The sequence below is a fragment of the Eretmochelys imbricata genome, chromosome 2 (assembly GCF_965152235.1).
Source record: "Eretmochelys imbricata isolate rEreImb1 chromosome 2, rEreImb1.hap1, whole genome shotgun sequence".
In the NCBI taxonomy this organism is placed as follows: Eukaryota; Metazoa; Chordata; order Testudines; family Cheloniidae; genus Eretmochelys; species Eretmochelys imbricata.
In genome coordinates, this window is record NC_135573.1 from 204445166 (window position 1) to 204464801 (window position 19636).

Consider the following 19636-nt stretch of genomic DNA (forward strand, 5'->3'; position numbering starts at 1 on the left):
CGTTAAGAGCTCTTTGGGCTTTGTAAATAGTTTTCATTGTTCTTTCTAGTTAGATATAGTCCCCAGTGGGACTTTGCCCCAGGCCGGGCATGCCTCAGTCCCCTGGGTTCAAACCTTGAATGGATTGTAACAGGCCTATGCCTGTTAGCAATCCCCACAGCAGCTGTCTCAAGTGCTAGGGTGAATTGCATGTTAGGGAGAAGTGCCATATGTGTAAGAACTTCTGGCCACAAGCTCAGAAAGAGCTGGATATTAGACTTCAAGCTCTGCTCATGGAGTCTGCCCTTTGCCCAGTGTCTGAGCACTCCTGCCAGGAATTGGCAAGTACTTTGGCGTCAGTGTGTAGTGCACCCCCAGCACCGGGCTCTGCTCAGCACTGATCCATTTCCCCAGAGCCTAAGAAGGAGGCCTGGAAGCACAGCTCTCCGGCACCAGGCAAAAAGGCCCAAGGGCCTTTGGGCAAGGGACCTGGTTCGGCCTGCCCGGCCATCCCAGAGCCGTGAGTGCGCGCCTCTCCGGCTGAAACTCTGGGCCACTTGAAAGGTCCATCACTGACTCAGGGGAGCGGTTTAGGACCCAAGCGCCACCATCTGCACTGGCACCTGCCCGGGCCTCCCTGGTGCAAAGAGAGCAGAGACCTCCACCATCACCATCTGCGCAGCAGGAAGCAGTGAAGGCTCCCCAGAAAGGCAAGACAGCCACTGCGACCTTAAGGGGGTAGTGGAGCGAAGTCGATCCTCTGAGACAAAACAGTGCTCCCCACCCCAGTGTCGAAAATGCCCAGAACTGCACTCCAGAGCCTCTGGTGCTTACCCCCATGGTCGCTGGCACCGCAGTCACTGCTACCCAGGCGAGGTTCGCCTAGAGATCAATGTCGGTCTCTGTACTACCGGCACTGCTCGCCTTCCGACTGGTCTACATCGTATTGCCATTCCCTATTGCCTGCCACGTGGGGATGATCCCCATCCAGGCTATGGTCTCCAAGACATTGCTACCGTTCGCCCCGGTACTGCACCAATCATCCCGCTCTCGTCCCCGGTTTCCGGCGACTGTCAGCAGACACACGTGGGCATCATCGACTCCTCTGTGGTCGCTGGAAGGGGATTCCTCTAGCACAGAGGCCTGGTTTAGCCCCTCGTCCAGATCCCATCGGCGTAATTGTGGCCCTGACACCTCATCGGCCGCAACATCGCAGCAATGGCACCAAGGACAGTGGCCAGCCCAGGGGCCTTATTGGGACTCATGGGGAATGATGGTCATGGCTATGTCCCCTTCCCAGTGTTCTTCAGCGGCCGTCTCAGAGCAACAGCAGATGGCACTGGCTGTGCCAGCAGAACTGGTGATACCAATGGCACCGGGCTCGGTGCATGCCAGTTGCTCAGAGGCAAGGGTTGAGGAGGTGGTACCTAAGAGCTAGTCTGCCCGCTGACTTCAAGGAGCATTAGGCTCTGCTCTAGAGAGTTGCGGACAATCTGGGCTTGGAGATGGCTGAGCAGACTAACTCATAGTTCAATGTCCTCTCCACTTCCACCCAGCCTGTGTCGCTTTGCCAGCCCACGAAGGGGTCTTAAACATTGCCAAGGTCCTGTGGCAAACTCCCTCGTCTATCCCTCCCACTTCCAAGAGGGTAGAGAAGTAATACTTTGTCCCAGGTAAAGGGTTGGAGTATTTATACACCCACCCACTCCCGGGGTCGTTGGTCGTCTCTGCGGCCAATGAAAAGGACAAACCACTCCAGTCCTCCCCTACTCCCAAGAATAAAGAGGCCAAAAGACTGGATCTCTGTGGGAGAAAAATTTATTTGACCTCCAGCCTACAATTCTGGGTGGCAAACCATCATGACCTCCTGGGCAGGTACAACTTTAACTTACGGGATACGGTCTGCAAGTTTCAGGAGTCCCTCCCATAGGGATTAGCCCAGGAGTTCGGCACCCTGGTTGAAGAAGGCACAGCGGCAGCCAGGTGCTCCCCACAAATGGCCTGGGATACAGCAGACTGCAGCTCGGTCTCAGTGGTGATGAGACGTAACTCATGGCTACAAATGAGTAGAGCCTCTCGCAGGAGATGGTCTTCAGTCCCAGACCTCCCCTTTGACAGGGTTGGTCTCTTCAGGCAGACTGACACCAGGCTGCATGGGGTGAAGGATACAAAGGCCACCCTTTGTTTGTTGGGCATACGTACGCTGAAGCCTGCTCAGAAGTCTTTCTGGGCGCCCCCGCCGCCAAGGCCTAAACAGCCCTGCCAGGGTTCTGTAAGAAGAAGGGACAGTAGCTTCAGCTGGTGTCGCCCTTCTTCTTCCCGCTTGCCTGCGCAGCCTGGGCCCTCTAAACACCTTGGGGGCCAGAAACGTTTGTTTTGAAGGTGTGCCTGGGAACGATGTCCCAGTTAGTTCTCAGAATCCTTTCCACCCCTTCCTGGACCACCTTTAACTTTTCCGTTTGGCCTGGTAAAGGGTAACCTCGGACCGCTGGGTCTGGATATAGTATCCCGGTGCTATACCTACAGTTCATGGCCGCCCGTCCCTCTTCAGGGGCCCCTCTCACGAGCAACTCCTTGTTCAGCAGGTCGAAAAGCTCCTGTGTCTGGGGAGGTGCAAGAGGTTCCTTGGGACATGCACAGAAGAGGTTTCTACTGCCGTTATTTCCTAATTCTGAAAGCCAAAGGGGGCCCAAGACTCATCTTGGACCTGTATCGCCTCAACAAGTCTCTCAAGAAATTGAGGTTCTGCATGGTTTCCCTGGCCTTTGTTCCTTCCCTGGATCCAGGAGACTGGTACGCCGCTCTCGACTTGAAGGATGCTTATTCCCATATTCCTGGGACACAGGCATTTCCTCTGTTTTATAGGGGGAGGGCACCATTTCCAGTTCATGGTGCTCCCTTTTGGCCTATTGTCAGCACACCAAGTGCGTGGCTCCAGTAGTGGCTTACCTCAGGCAGTGCGGGGTCCACCTGTTCCCGTATCTTGACGACTGGATCATCAAGGACAGGTCTCCAAAGTGGGTGCAAATAAGCCTTGATCTGTTTTGCTCCACCTGTCTGAGCCTGGTCCTGTTGATAAACATAAAGTCCATGTTAACGCCAATACGACAGTTTATCGGGGCAGTTCTTGACTCCATGTGAACCAGGGCCTTTCTTCCAGAGGCATGGTTTCAGGCCATGGCGGACTTAATCTCCCACATAAAGGCCACCTGCTCACCATGGCTCACACGTGCCTGCGGCTGTTGGGCCACATGGCCCATGTACGTATGTGATCAGCCATGCCCGGCTCCATATGAGGCCCCTGCATACGTGGACCTGTATCTTGACTCTGTGCCAAGTAGTGCACAGCAGCATTGTGGGCACATGATCAGCCGTCTGCCCTGAGCCCCCTCCCGCACTCCACACGCCTCCTGCACCCCAAACCCCTGCCTGGAGCCCCCTCCTGCATCCCTTGCCCTGAGCCTGTTCCTGCACTCCCTCCCGCACCCCAACCTTGTGCCCCAGTCCTACATTCATGTCCCCGCATACAATTTCCCCACCCAGATGTGGCCCTCGGGTGAAAAAGTTTGCCCACCCCTGGTTTGCATCATGCATATGCAAGCATTTTCAATCTGCATTAATGTGAGTTAGTACAGACTAAACTTGTGTAAACAAGCCGTGTGTGCTGGTTCACCTCTCTCCTGCTAGCCTGGAAAAACAAATTAAGACTGAGTCAAATTTATCTCTTGACCATGAGTGCAGAACATTACCGTTAGATCAGCATGCTGATGCATTTTAGTGCTCTCTTTATGAACTGAAGGCTTTATAGAGCGTAAGGAATTGGCATGTAAGAAAATATGCTTTCGTAAGTATGAATGCAGAGCTACTGTCAGCAAAATGCAAAATTACTTAATTAAAACACCGCTTATGCCCATTTTCTCTTAATTCTCCTAGATCACTTTCCTATCCCACTGCTAAAATATTCATTTTCAAAAATTATAATTTATATATTCACTGAGTATCCAGAAATGAAGTTAATGAAACAGTAGGCATGCCCATTGCCCTGAAGACCTTACGATGTAAAATCAAAACACAAGAGTGAGCAAACAGTGACAAGAGAATACCAGGATTACAAAAATTAGGTCATGTAGTATCTTAGGTATGACATACATACATCTTGACTATTTTGGTGGGTATATATAGCTAGACATTTAAAAAATGTCATTTTCTAAAAAAAATTGTGGAATTTATGCTAATTCTGATTAGTGGGGAAGAAAATGAATTAATGGATTGGTGTGAGTGATGGGGTAGGGAAGAAGATGGCGTGGGGGAAGGAGAGAGGTGAAATTGTGTGTGGGACTACTGGTAAGGATCCAAAGAACTAAAACAGGATGTGTGTGTCCCGTCCTGTGTCGTCCCCCCCGGCCCCCACGGTTTAAGTAGTGTCCTCTTTATTGTGGGATCTGGGGGGTGGGGGGCCCAGCAGCTCCGTCATGGGATGCACGCCTGGAGTGTTGTCTGTCACCAGAAAGGGGGGTGGGGAGCGGAAGCTAAGACACAGCCACAACAACAGGGGAAGAGGGACCTGGACCCCTGGGTTCTTCACGTCCCTCCAGAGTTAGCTCGGCTCTTCTGCAGGCCAGGAGCCAGCCACACTAGACTCCACAAAACGGGTGCAGGCAGCAGGGGGGCGGGGGAGGGAATCCCACATTTAGTAGGCGTGGTTGGAGACGAAGAGGGACTCGCTGGCAGCGGGCTCTGCCCTGGCCACTTGGGGTATATTTCCCCTGGCAGGCGAGGCTGTTAGCCAGGGCCCGTTTGATGTGCTTCTCCTGGGCGTTCTTGGCGTTCTCCTTCCTGCCGGCCCAGACCTTGGGGGCAGAGGCCTGCAGGGCACGGCCGTAGGAGAAGGTGAGGGCCCAGGGCTTGTGCAGGGGGCACTTGTTGATAGCGTTGAGGTTGAGCAAAGCCTCCTCACTCTGCCCACCGGACAGAAAGGTGATGCTGGGCACAGCGGGCGGCACAACATGGTGCGCCGCAGGGCGGTGACTGTTGCCATGGCGATCTCCTCATGGCTGTCCTACTTGGTGCAGGCATGGCCGGCTGTCACCATGTTGGGTTTCAGCAGCGTCCCCTCCAGGTAGATGTGGTGGTCGCTCAGAGCCTTGTACATGGCTGCCACCACCTTCTTGGTGACGTACTGGCAGTGCTTCAGGTCATGGTCCCCCATTGATCAGGATTTCTGGCTCTACAATGGGCACGATCCCGTTCTGCTGTCAGTTGCTGGTGTAGCGAGCTAGGACGTTGGCGTTCTCCAGGATGGCCAGGTGGGAGAGGGTGTGCTCAGAGATGTGAGGCAGGACAAATAGCTGATTGCATTCTACGTAGAAGCAGCAGTGAATCGGTAGTTAGGTGGAGTCTCAAGGTGCCTGGTGGAATCAGGTGCTTGAGTGGTACTCTGTAGAAGGAGTGGAGCAACAAGAAAGTTCCAAGATTCAGAAGCTGGTGGCAGCTGCTACTACAGCCTCTGTGAGTGATGGGATTTTTTTGGGTGGGGTATGCTTGGGCTGATGGGAAAGCTTCAAAATCCTGTGCTCACGTTGGAAATAAAGTTTTGGGTTTTGTTTTTTCTGTCTCAGAACTTGTATACATTTATTCTTCTTAAACCTGAAACACGCTGAAAATTAATGAAGTGGTCTTTCCTTTAACCCATTAGATTCATGATATTTATAAAAATGTAAATCAAATGCAATTTCTTTAAGATGTTCAGATTCGTGTGCTACACTCTGACATGTAATTCAGCTGTTGGCTACCGCACTTTTTATTAGATGTGCAGTTGAATGGTTTAAATTTGTGTTTATGGGGGGCTTTTTCTTTTGTTAAAAAAATCATGATATTTAAAGTGTAGGTGAATAGTGTGTGTGAGGAGAGAGAGTTGTATGGAGAATTAGGCATGGGGGATGCAAATTATGTTGTGGTCTGTAGTAGTGGTACTTTGTTTTCTTCAGCTGTTAATTACCTATCAGGCCAGAGGTCACAGCTTGAAAACTGGGTTTTTGTATTAAACAAGCGTACCCATTAAGAGCAATATTCAGTAGGATCACATTTTTTTTGATTGTGTGAAATATACCTTAATTTCCATAATTAGCCATTAGGATGGCTTAAGGATAAGAGGGGATTTTTACTTCAATATTTTTCTGTTCAAGTTATGAGTGCAAACTAGAATGAAAAGCCACCAAAAATATAGTCAAGTTGAACTAATTGTAGATTCAAAAACTTAGTTTTGTCAGTAGCTTACTAAAAATGTAGTATTTACACTTCAGCTACTTGCAGTAAATCATTCTGGAATTACCAGCTTTTTCTGTTTGCTACTACATTCGGTGTCTGGAAATATTTGCTAGGTTTACTTATATGGAGTTTGGTTTTAGTTCCCCAAGGGGACAGTAGATTGTCTGAGTTCCATATCATTCTTTTGTCCTGCCTGGTGAAATTTGCAGCAGCCAAAATGTTCATTACAGAGTTTAGTAGCTCACAGCAATGTGGGATCCATAATATAGCAGACATATGTTTAAATCATTTCCATACAATCATTCAGGTATCCCTGGTCACTTTTCTGATTTTCGTACCTGTTTTGCTGCAGCTGCTGTACACTTTCTATTTCTTCTTGTACTTCATTTTGAGTATATTCTGTAGCATGCTGAATACAGATCTGCAGACAGGATTTATGGTGTCTGGGATAAGGGGCCCAGCAATGCTCTGTCCCATTTTGCCCCCAACCCTCCCGGCCAAGAGGTCCTTTACGCTGCAGTTGCCTTGGCATAATCCCCTGCAGCCCTGTACATCACTTTCGTAGGAGGGGGTCACTTCCCTTTTGTGTTTCACTGCTGACTCATACTCTTGCTAAGGTGATGAGATTTTCAAAATGAAAAACCAAGATATAACCATCATATATATGCCAGAAGGTGCAAAGGAGTTTTGGGTGTGAAGCCAGAAGTGCACATGGAAGGGATTTAGGAACTGGAGGGGTAGAGAAGAGGTGAGTCAGTTCCTTTATACCTCCTTTGTTTAATTTTTAGCCGCTTTCTGCATGCCCAACATATTTAACTTAAACTAAGTGAGGTTTTTTTAATTTATCTCCTTTTAACTTCTGTCGTTGTCGTCCTCTTGGTCTCTCTAGTCTTGATTTTCTTTTTCACACTTGACTTTCTCATTTCTCTAATCTATCCATCCCTTTGAGCTACTACCTCTTTTATTTGTTCTTCTTCATCCAGCCAAGCTTAGCCAGCCACATGTACATTCACCTTCCCCAGCCATTGTAGTCTTCCTTTACTCAAGGATAAGGTTGATAGACCTGAAGAGGACGAGGAGCAGTTCTCTTCACTGGGCTGAGAGCTTTTAGGAATGGAAAATCTGCCCACTGAGAGGGCAGTCTGCCACAGAGTGGGGAGATGAGGCCTGATAACTTTTTTCTCAATTCAACTTTATATATCTGGTGGGGGTGTGTTACGAATAAACCCACCTGCCACATTTTGTGCAGCTCCATGTGACTTTTTTTGCAGATGTGACTACTTGGTGTGTAATATGCATACCATGTTTCCAGAAATGTTTAATATTGATGAAAGGCATTGGATTGACACCAGGTATTCCTTGCAGGCTTCCCTGAAAAGTGAAAGCAGGTGTGTGCAGGCAGGACCTTATTCATTGCACCTCTCAAAGACTGAGGGACAGGATGAATTTCTTGTGTGGGTAGCCAGTCAGCTTGGTATTGGTAACTAGGATGGTTTGAGAATGGGGTTTGAGAATGGGGTTTGAGAATGGGGATGCCAGTGCCCCTTTCCTTCTCCGCTGCTACATGTGTCTAAGAATGAGCTGGGGGAGAAGAGAGAAGACAGAGAAGGAAGTCTGGTGATAAACAATATGACCTCCAGGTCAAACCTTTTTTCTCAAGGTTTCTCAACACTGAAAATTAGTTGAGAAACTAGAATCTCCATGTATACTTCAGTTAGGCTTTCACTCTGCAAACACTGAAGCATGTGCTTAACTTTATGCTTGAGTTGAGCCATTGAATTCAATGCAAATTACTCGTGCATAAGCTGTAGGATCTGGGGTATAGACATTTAGAAGTCCATGATTTAAAGGATTTCTATTTTCATATTGATTAATCTTTGTTTTTAATATTTAGTCTTTTATGCGGTAGCCAATGTTGTGAAAATGTTGTTCTTCAAGAATCCTACTAAATAAAATGTCAGATTAATATTTATTCAAATGTATATGAAAGATATTTTTGAAACCCCTGAATTGAATGAAATGTCTCAATTAAAATGGTCGCATTGCCTATTTTGTTATAGCTGTGCATGTCAGCCAATGGATAAGTGTAATATGAAATAAATTAACTCCTGCTCCAATTTGTAAAACAAGGCTTAAAATATTGAATAACCATTAAAAGTGCTCTTTGTATGTAACAGCTCATTATCATCAGGATTTTGTATTGAAAGCCATTATTCTGACAGTCTCAGAGGATATAAACCTGGAATTGTAGGGAGAGTTTAGAGTATTGAGATACAGATGTATCTTTTCAAAATTGATTTTATTTTCTTGTCTTTTATGTCCTGATGTCCTTCGTTTCTCAACTGTAGTTAAAAATAATAAATTCTTTTTGCCAATTAGTGCGATTTTTAAAAGGACACTTAGTTTTTTTTTACAGTTACACACATGAAATTATTGTGGTAGCACATGCAAATTGAATACATTGTGGTGGGGAGCCTCTACTGTTTTGCAAACACAATATCCTGATTCTTCACAGGGCTACTGTATCTATAATTGCATATATACTTGTCTTCATTCTGGAAAATCAAGCTCTGAAAGTTTTGTTCTCAGTACAGTGACAAAATACATAACAGCAGTAAATAAAATAATGAAGTTGCTAATTCATAGAGGTTGTAAGTAGAATTTCTGCTGTGTGTAATGCTCCTTTAACTGGCTTTTTAAAATGGTCTGTGTACTCATGCTCTGTGTATCCATTAAATGTTTCTAATACCCCCCCCCCCCCCCGCCTGCTTCCCAAGTGAATCATATCCACTTCTACATTCTGTCAGGAAATGTTCTCTTGAAGGCTTCTTGCTGACTTGGAAGAGAGGGTTGGTGGAGTTTCTGAACTATAAGGCTGGTCCACTGGGAATTGAAAGATTTCCTTTGTCTGCATTCATATTCACTCAGTATGCTGGAAAAAATTTTCTACAGAAATGGCCTTTTTTGAGGAGGGAGGATATTCAGGCTCACATATGCAACACTACCAAGATCCCCATCTCCCTAGAAATTCTATCTAGACAGTATTTCTGAGGAGCGCGGAGCTATGGAAATGACTTTAAAGAAGATATGTTCATTTGACACTTGTATAATTATTTAAGCTTTTTTATTGTTGCAGTGAGCTAGTATTGTAGGTGAAGCACACTTGCCACAAAGTCAAACCTCCAGAAGATAATGAAAGCTTTCTTCATACAGAGATTTCCTAATTAGGGATGTTAGTTTCTTTAGGAATAGCTTTATGGGATCTTCAGATAGGGAGGGAGCTGTCTGGAATTACAAAATCTTGGAGAAAGATAATGGATTGCTGGTGCAATCCAACAAAAGAGTGGGGAAAAAAGTTTATTGCCAGGATGTTGAGAGGGCTATTTAGGGGCCCTTAAGAAAGATCTAAGCAAAATAAATAGTTTTTTCTTGGCAGCAAAGTAAGTGTATCCAATTGATAGGAATGCTTGCTAACGAGGGACCAGTTTTCTTGCTTTGGGCAGCACTCTGTGACCATTTATTGGAATGTCTCATACCTACTGAATTTATTTCAATTTCTGACCACCAGTCTTTCTTTAAAGAAAATAAAATACACTGCATTAAACAGTTACACAAATTTTCCCTTCTGTTCCTTACTGTGCAAAAAAGGGAGGGAAGGAATTAATAACTTGCTGGAAAGGGCTATCCTTAAATCTTGGTGATGGGATGTACACTTCTCCCACATATGGAATAAACATTGACTCTTGGTATGATGTTTGAGGTATCTAGAGAAAAGATGCTGGCTTTTCCATCCCACTCATTAATTTTTTGGGGGGTGCCCTCCACTCCTGCAGCTTCAGATAAGCTCCCTCATCCTATAGAAGCTTATATTGACTGAACTTCCTGCTCCTGGGTCCACCTGCTGTTGCCAGTAAGGAGCCCCTTCCCAGATGTCATGGGAGTGAGGGCTCCTGAGGGATCCTAAGATCCTCCAAGAAATTTAGGACACCCAAAAACAGACAGACAAAATCAATCCTGCTTTGAATGCATGTGGGATGATTAATAATCCTGGCTCTCACTGCGTTTGCAAAGTGAGTTGGGATAGAGCATGTGCAGCAAGGCTGAGCATTTAGATATACAAGAGAGAGAGAAAAAAGTGTTGGTATCCATAGCAATGATAATTTAGTTCTCTTGCTAATTTGAGGTATTTCCTGTTACTGATATGTATAGGAACAGAAAATACTCCATGTGAGTAAAAGCTGACCTAAGGTTACTATGGATACCATAAGTTTGTTTTTCCTGACTGTGCATATAGTTTAAATTATGGCGTTGTATTAATGTAGTGTATGGATGGCATTTATCTTTAACCCATTACACTTTCTCCAAGGAAGAGTCTGATTAGAACAGTAGTTCACAAAACATTAATAGGAAGAGTGACTTGACATTTTTCCAGAGACCATGAATAAAAAAAAATCTTGCTGATCATGGGAAGAACCTGGCAGTGCACATTTATTTCAGGTTTTGTCTTCACAAAAATCTCTCTAAGTAGGCAGCAGTTTGGTTTTGCTTTCTACTTTCTGTAACTTGGATTTCTGCATCCATTTAGTATTTCACACTGTTTTTATTGGAAAATTTGAGGTTGCTGTTGGCTTCTGAAAATTTGACCAAAAGGAAGGATTCCTGTGATTACACAGGCATGGAAAAAGATTGCAAGAGGGTATTCTTTTGTTACTGATGAGGATCAAAGAACTGTAATGTTTAATTTGAAAGTTTTTATGTAGCCTTGGGACAAGAGATTCACAACTATATCTCTTTAACATTTGAAGTGGGGTAGTTTCAACTCCACCTAGTCCACTCTTGTTTGTTTTGAGGAAACTTTCCCATCTATTTACAGTATTGTAGGAATTGAATGGGTACGCTGAAAGCTAGATCTACTGTTTAGCAAATCTTTGCTGATAATTTCTTGAATAATCAACAGCAGTCTTTTACTTTGAAAAAGTGAATGATTCTGGAAATGCCCATAGCTCATGAGTCATCACTGAAGATTTTAAATAGTTGAATGCAGTGTTTGTCCTCCACCCTTCCAGAATGACATGAATCATATTTTACTGTTTCCCAAATAGTTTAAATAGAAATGGTGTATATTCCTGACTTAAGCTGTTGTACACATTAGAATTCCATAGGAATTTTAAACAGACTTGGGTTGTAAAGGCAAACATTTTGTAACCCTAGCAACTTATTTTAACCACGAAGATTTTTCCTCCTGCTCTTTGATGTGACAAACCTATAATAATCTGCTACTGATTCGCACAGCTGATTTTACAGTTTTTTTTAAATATAACTCTTTACACGTTACCTAAAGTTCAGTTGCAAGAATCACTTTATTATTGTGATAAATTTATAAAGGCTAATATATGAAAGTGTGCATATGAATAAATTGTTTTCCTATCTTTTTAGAAGGCAGTTTTGTTTAGTACATTTCAATAATAAAAAACCCCCTCCAACCTGAAAGCCTCTGGTCAGTCCGGAGTCCCATTATCTCCTGGTTGTATGGTGATTTAGGCTATGTTTACACTACCGCGGTAAGTCGACATATCTTGGGTCGAATTACCGCAGGGTCTACACCACGGGGAGTTGACGGGAGAGAAATTCCCGTTGGCTTAGCTTACTCTTCTCATCGGGGGTAGAGTACAGGGGTCGACTGGAGAGTGATCTGTCCATTTGGCGGATCTTCACTAGACCCGCTAAATTGACCGCCGGTGGATCGATCTCAGAGCATGGATCCCAGCTGTACTGTAGACAAAGCCTTACATACATTTGTATAAAATTTAACCACTTCTGTCTCAAGCTAAAAATATCCTGAAAAACTCCCAGAAGAAAATGTGGGATATGCCTTGGGAAGGGCAGATATGGTTACAACTAGGAAAAGATTACATTTTTCTTGGTCACAAGAGTCACAGATCCACTGCAGTGGTACTTCAGTCTGTCTGCAGCTTGGGAGTGGGAACAGAACTATTACCAATCATTGGCAGCAGAGGGAATGCTCTGCCTCTGGAAGTTTCCTCCATTTTTTCCTGCTTTCACGGTGTCTAGCAGCTCAGGTAGATCTCCTTGCTGGAGAGCTTTTCTGAGGAAAATACCAAAATTTTTTTCAAATTGATTACTAACATTTTAGTTCAATAGCATTGTCTTTCTGACTCCCATTCATGCTGGAGGATTGCATTCTGGGGAGGTTGTCTGCTCACATCTGCTTCCCCTTTTGATTGTGTTCACGGGCTTCATGGAGAAAGCTAGGCTAAGAAAAGGCAAAGGAAAGGGTCTGTGACTCCTGCTTCACTGACATTATCAAATACCTTGACAGGGAGCTCAGCCAGCTCTGTGGGCAGAGTGCAGTGTTCTCCCTCTGCAGCAAAGGAGGCAGGCAGGACTGAAAAAACTGCCTCTGGGGCAAGCCTTTTCCCCTCCCCTATCTCCACAAGTAGAGTAGGCAAAAAGGCACAATGTCAGAAGAACATGCTTGAGTCCCTAGAGCCCATGCCAATAGCCCCTCTCCTGACTGCAAAGTTGAGCTGCTTAATCTCCAAGGGGGAAACGGATCTGTCTGGCCCATGGGGATCCCATGAAGAAGAGAGAGAGACAGATTTTATGGAGTCTGTTGTTGAACCTCAAGCCAGGATGTTGAAACACCCAACAGGGACCCATGTTGGGGAGGGGAGCGAGTAAGCCTACATTACTTTAGGAAGTGGTGGGTGATGGGCACTGGAAATACTTTCAGAGCAATCTCTGAACCCAGTTTTGCTTCCCTCCTCTGAAGCAGGATTATAGGGACAGACTTCCAAAAGGGAACTAAATGAAATCAGTGCTGTTTTCCAAGCTCATATTCAGAGTACAGCATAGCAGCAGGTCAATGCAGAAAAGACCAGACTACAGTCATGTGCTGTCGTCTTTGTGTGAATGTATGTGCACAAAGGGAGTTTTTTCCCCTCAGGGACGGAAGGCAAGCTGACCTAATCTGAGTTATGCAGTTTTATACATATGTAATGATGAAAAAAGATCAGCTTCTTTCAGGCACTGTTATGTTAGGAGCTCGGCAGCTCTCCTAGACAAGCTATATCTGTACATTCCTCCTCATGCTCCTTGGGAAGATGTAATAAGGGGATGGGGTTTCCCATCACACCTAAAAGCTTGGGAAAGTATTTGGCTGTGGGAACCAGCTGTTGCTGCTGTTTGCCATACCATAACATCCATGATACTGTTCCCAGCATGTGCTGCAGTTTACCTGGGTTGTCCACCGCCACATCTCAGGATGGAGTGTGGAGAGGGACAGCAGTCCACATGGAAGAACAAGCAGGCAATAAGAGGCCTCTTAGCCCACCACTACTTAGACCCTCTTGGTCTTCATTTAATAAATCAGAAGGTCCCACAATGTGCATTCATCCATATTCTGTCTGAGATAGATAGCAGATTGGTAGCACATAGTGAGTGGGAATTCAAAGTACAGTTAACACAATCCATTATTTAGGAAAGTAGAAATTACTGTGGAAGTTGTCTGAACTGAAGGGAACTTCAGGGATCTGGATGTTCCCGTTACGAGTGACTGGGTTTGTCCCTAAGCTGCAAAAGGCTGACGTTCCCAATGTAACAGATCTGCAGACCTTAATAGAAGAAAGGAAAATTTCAGGTAAGTTTAGTACTTGTAAATAACTATCATGGTGCTGGCATGCCTTTGCTGTAGATGTCAGAATATGTATGAGACTCGTGCAAACAATCTTAACTGTGCAAACCCCCCCTCCCTTCCCTTCATACAGTGCTCTTGCGAATTATGGTTCATGGATCATTTTGTTAGCCAGGCTCAGTAACAGCTATGTGAATCACAGCAGTAAAGTTCACTATATTTATTTATTGTTAAATTAATAATGATATTATGCTGGGGATTGTGAGGAACCGTGTTGATACGGATGGATGTCACATCTTCTGCTCAGACTAAATGAGGGAACACTTAAATGCCCCTTTGTTCAGAGAGAGGTGAAACAGGACCCACCACCCAAAATGTGGGCAGGTAGGGAGTTTGGCAAAACAGGTGGAACTTGGCTCATCTCCTCAATAGCCCCTTATCTCTTCCTGCACCCCACTGTGATACACAGACAAGCCAGAGTAGCAACAGAAGGGAGGGGTCTAGTAACTTACTGTTGGCCTATACAAGCCCCTTCCCCGTTCTGCCTCGTTCCCCCAGGAGCAATGAGGAAGCAGGGGAGGAACTGTGACTCAGTGTCTGAGTCACAATGGCTCCTGGGGTGGTGTGGGTTAAACTCATAGCTACGTCTGAACTCAAGATCTAGCTCTAAGTATGTGTTATGTACTTGCAGTTGGTTGTAAAACTATTGGTTAGTATTTTTTTTGAACAGTCTTCTCTTTAGATATTGACCTAGTTTGTTGTTCCAGGCTTCAAGCTTCTATTCTTGAGCTTTGTTCAGTGGAATTTTCTCTTTTTAAAATCAGTTGCTGGAAATAATTAACTACATTAAGTGCCAAATACTGCAGCAATGCAGGCTAGAACTAGCTTAGGGAGATTGAGTTTACAAAGCAGTGTAGAGGATTTAGCCACACATCTTTCATTAACATCAACATACCAAGAAGAATAAAAGGCTTGGAGTTATAAAATAAAATTAAAAAGGGTATATGGATGGTGGGGAATAGCACAAAATCAGACTAACCTGGAAAATTACACATGCATTGAATGAACACTGAAAATGGCAAAAGTTTGATATGGTGGCATGGAAATAGTTGAGCTGTTGTAGGAGATATCTAGGCTTAGGAGCCACCTTTTATGTATAGGTGGGTAAGGTCCAGCTCTCTATGACTACCTTTTTTTCCTTTGTTTCCTTCTCTGACCTTCCTTCTCCTGCTACACCTCATGGAACTGTTAGAAAAGTAAGCTAAAGGGTGAGGCACTTGGGAGCCAGTGGTAAGGTGTTCTTGGCAGCAGGCCTTCACTTTTACCACCAGAAATGTAATTGACTGACTAAAATATTGTAAAAAACATCTTTATCCGGTCTTTTCAATGACTCTTGGCTCTTCTCTCTCATATTTAGTCTACTTGAAAGGTGTTTCTGAGCGTTGTTCTCTTTAAAAGTTGAGTTGCGGGTGTCATGAGGTGTGGTGTGTAGTGATACCTACCTTTTAGTATAAGTACTTTGAGTATCTGTGGCACTCTTTTCTAATATTAAGTGCTCAACTCCCACCGTTGATAGAGAAGTTGCAGTGTACTTCCAAACATGAAATAAAAGTACCTGTTTCACTACCTGTTTCATAGACTGCCAGTTAAATACAATGTGAAATAAAATGTCTCCCATCTACTTGAACATACATGCTTAATTTCTCAGTCTGTTGGCTGTTACTGAAACTCTACCACTATTCAGAAGAAACTGCGACTAAACTATCTACCTGATTTTATTTGGTTAGCGAGAGGATACCACATAGACCATTGCTGTAGCCAATTATCCTCCTAAAATACAACGTGCTTCAGTGTTGATATCCTACCATTGCAGCACTCACTCTGAGTGGTAAGTTGAGAAGCCCTGCTTTCTTACAGGGCAATTAATAATTGCCTGAGAAATAGAGGAAGGTGGTGGTTGCACTGTAATGTTGGTAGCCCCTTTCCTAAGTCAGTTCAGGAATGCGCTGCTTCTCCCTCTTGAGAAGAAAGTTCAGAGTCCAAATAGAGAAGTCTTCCAGTCTGTTATTACTGCAGCACCACCATAATACACTTTACTACTTTTTAACGAGGAAAAAAAACAACTTGAATTTGTGTATCCAGTTTGTGACAGTTCGTTCCCACCAGGCCTGGAAAACATGCAGAGAGGCTAAGGGTTAAAGTCTTGATCTTTTGTTTTTGTTTTTATAGGAATATAAACTTATGCATCTAGTACTCAGAGTAGACTTTGTAATGTAACAGTGGTATTTCCTAGGTATTTGTACAGCAAAGGGATCCCTCTGCAGCCCATTTTAAATTTCAAAATGAGTAGATTGGTTTAGAGTACATTTGAAATTACTTAAGAAATTATTTGAATCAAAAATAAGAATTTTGTTTAAAAAAACAAGAACAAATTACTATTATGTTTTAGTATTCAGATTGACCCACTCTGGTATATTGTAATTTATTAGGCATTCACTCAATCCATTTGTGTTTTCAGTCCAGATCAGATATCTTAAGAAGGATATAAAACAACAATTATGCTGCTGGTTCAATATAAGAAAAAGTCAAAATGTTCTTGGGGTGTTCATTGTCTCCTATGTGTGGTGGTGTAGTTGTTAAATGGCAGATTTGTGGTGTTTTTGACCCCTTAGGTATATGGGTTAAATAGCCACTGAAATTAATACAATATTGATTTTTTTATTTAAAAAAAGCTGTGGCTAGATGTGATGTAATTGCATTTTAACTCTTTCCAGTATGAACATGGTAACACTTCTATTCTAAAAATTAAGTTACAGTAAATGTGTACAAGAAAAAAATATGGTGAATTGCCATACCAACTTTACATAAATATTTTATGGGCAAAATTTCCAAAATAAGTGTCAGAACTTATCCAAATATTTTTTATTAATCTCTTCTGTAATTATAGTTAAATCACTGTGCCCAATCTTCCACTTTTTTGTTGTAAGTATGAAGCGTTATATTCCTTATAGTAAATATATTCATTGGACATCTTGTTGGATTCTTCACATAGCTAGATAGGTCATGAATTGCAAAGATAATAAGTAGGGAATTCCCAAATCACAGTGAAAGCATCTAGCTAGCATATCAAATTATAATTGTAATTTGCAGTAAAACAATACTTAACTTTTTTCTTCATATTTCTCCTTAAATATTTGTATATCTTTGAAGACTTCTTATTTCCACACAACATATGGACCCAGTAAACTAATGGCTAGTTAGTCTCATAATGAAGGTGGGAAGAAAGGAGAAAAACATTCCTTGATATTGACTACTACCAACCTCTGACTTGTATCCATCCACCAAAACAGTATATTGGTGGGGTGGGAGAGCTACTTTACAGTATCTAGTAGTTTGATTTTTTCTAAGGTTATTTTTGGTCACATATGCAAGCTATTGTCAATTTCTGAAGAGTATCCATAAATGGAAGGCAAATATTTTTCATATATGCAGTGTATCAGAAAACGTTTCAGTGGGTATCGTATCTTGGAAGAGCTGCTGACATCCCATGGAAATCTTTGTTACATGTAGAAATAATTTTACTGTTTACATTTTCTGTCTCTTCCCTGGTTCTTAAAGAACATCTGTATGAAATTTACCTGAGCCTTGTTCTTTAAATCCTCTGTCATCCTGCATTCTGTGGACAGTTGTGACCCCTCCCACCACCATGTAGACAGACAAGTGAAATAGATAAGCTTGACAGAACACAATCCTTCCTTTTATTAAAATGTCCTTAGTTGTAACTTTCCCAAAGATCTTGTATGGAATTATAATAACTAACTATATAGAGAAATAAAAAAGGCTTTACAAAGGTGGGAAAGTATTATTATTCAAATGCTAGAAATAAGAAAATTTAGGTACAGAGTTTATATATTGCCACAGAGTCACACAGTGAACAAGACATCTGGGTTAAATTCTGCCAGTCCTGACCTCTAACCAATAGACTACATAATCTACAAAAATACTTTAAAATATGCTCCCTCCCTCTCCTCCCCACCTCAGATTTTTTCCAGGAAGTGTTAGCAATTGTTTAACACGTTTTGATGTAGTGTGGTGAAACTACTGAAGGGTGGGCATATGATTTTAAAATATCTACAGTGGTTTGGAATGGCAGTGCTGATAGTAGGAATAACTTTGATTCTTAACCTTTTGAAAAATCACATCTGTTAATATCTAAAGCAGTTAAAACACCTGAGACTGGTTTTCTTTCTTTTTCTTGTCCTGGGCTGGTACATAGGACTTCAGAGTAAGAATACTTTAATTAAGAGGCATCAGATAAGAACATAAGAATGGCCGTACTGTGTCAGACTAATGATCCATGTAGCCCAGTATCCTGCTTCTGGCAGTGACGAATGCCAGGTGCTTCAAAGGGAAAGAACAGAAGAGGGCAATCACCAAGTGATCCATCCCCTGTCGTCCATTCCCTGCATCTAACAGTCAGAGTCCTTAGGGACACCCAAAGCATGTGGGTTCATCCCTGATCACCTGGGCTAATAGCCATTGATGGACCTATCTTCCAGGAACTTACCTAATTCTTTTTTTGAACCCGGTTATATTTTTGACCTTCACAATCGATCCCGGCAGTGAGTTCCATAGGTTGACTGCATTGTGTGAAGTGCTCCCTTACGTTTGTTTTAAACCTGCTGCCTGTTAAATTAATTGGGTGACCCCTGATTCTTGTGTTACGTGAATGGGGTAAATAACGCTTCCTTATTCACTTTCTCCATACGATCTATGATTTTATAGATGTTTCATATCCCTCCTTAGTCATCATTTTTCCAAGCTGAACAATCTGAATCTTTTTAATCTCTCCTCATATGGAAGCTATTCCATAATCTTAATCATTTTTGTTGCTCTTCTCTGTACTTTTTCCATTTCTAATATATCATTTTAGAGATAGGGCAATCAGAACTTGAATACATGTGGTATTCAAGATGTGGGTGTACCGGGGATTTATATAGTGGCATTATGATACTTTCTGTTTCCTAATGGTTCCTAATATTCTCTTAGCTTTTTTGACTGCTGCTGCACGTTGAGCTGATGTTTTCAGAGAACTATTGATGATGACTTCAAGATCTTTCTTGAGTGTTAACAGCTAGCTTAGACCCCATCATTTTGGATTTTGTTTTCCACTGTGCATTGCTTTGCATTTTCAACATCCAATTTCATCTGCCATTTTGTTGCTCAGTCTCCTAGATCATTCAACCTGTTCTCCTTTTATATGTTGTGAATTGATCAGTGATTGACAGCCATCAAAAAATCTTTATATTGTCTAGTAGGAACAAAAAAACACCGTTTGCTTAACACTGAAGCATTTCCAACAGTTTATGGCACATGATGCAGTTGTATAATACGCCCACAGACCAGCACAGTTACTTTAAGCAAATTTAGGTCAAAATATAAATTCAGTTTGTTGGAATATGAGATTAATGAAGGCTACGTTATGCTTGGAGTCATTTTTCAAACTTCTGTATATTGTGTGTGTGTGTGTGTGTGTGTGTGTGTTTATCTAGTAGCAAAAGTAATGTTTATGGTAGGAGAGTGGGGTGGGAGGAGGTATTGTTTTATGGTCTTTGTGTATATAATGTCTTCTGCAGTTTCCACAGTATGCATCCGATGAAGTGAGCTGTAGCTCACGAAAGCTTATGCTCAAATTGGTTAGTCTCTAAGGTGCCACAAGTACTCCTTTTCTTTTTG

General features: G+C 43.0%; 1 protein-coding gene and 1 pseudogene across 1 annotated transcript in view; one reads left to right on the forward strand and one right to left on the reverse strand.

Moving 5' to 3' along the window:
* Positions 1-19636, forward strand: part of ANKRD28 (ankyrin repeat domain 28) — a 228353-nt gene that overhangs the window by 50895 nt on the left and 157822 nt on the right. The gene's annotated exons all lie outside the window — the stretch shown is intronic.
* LOC144261041 (fructose-bisphosphate aldolase A pseudogene) lies at positions 4670-17608 on the reverse strand (annotated as a pseudogene).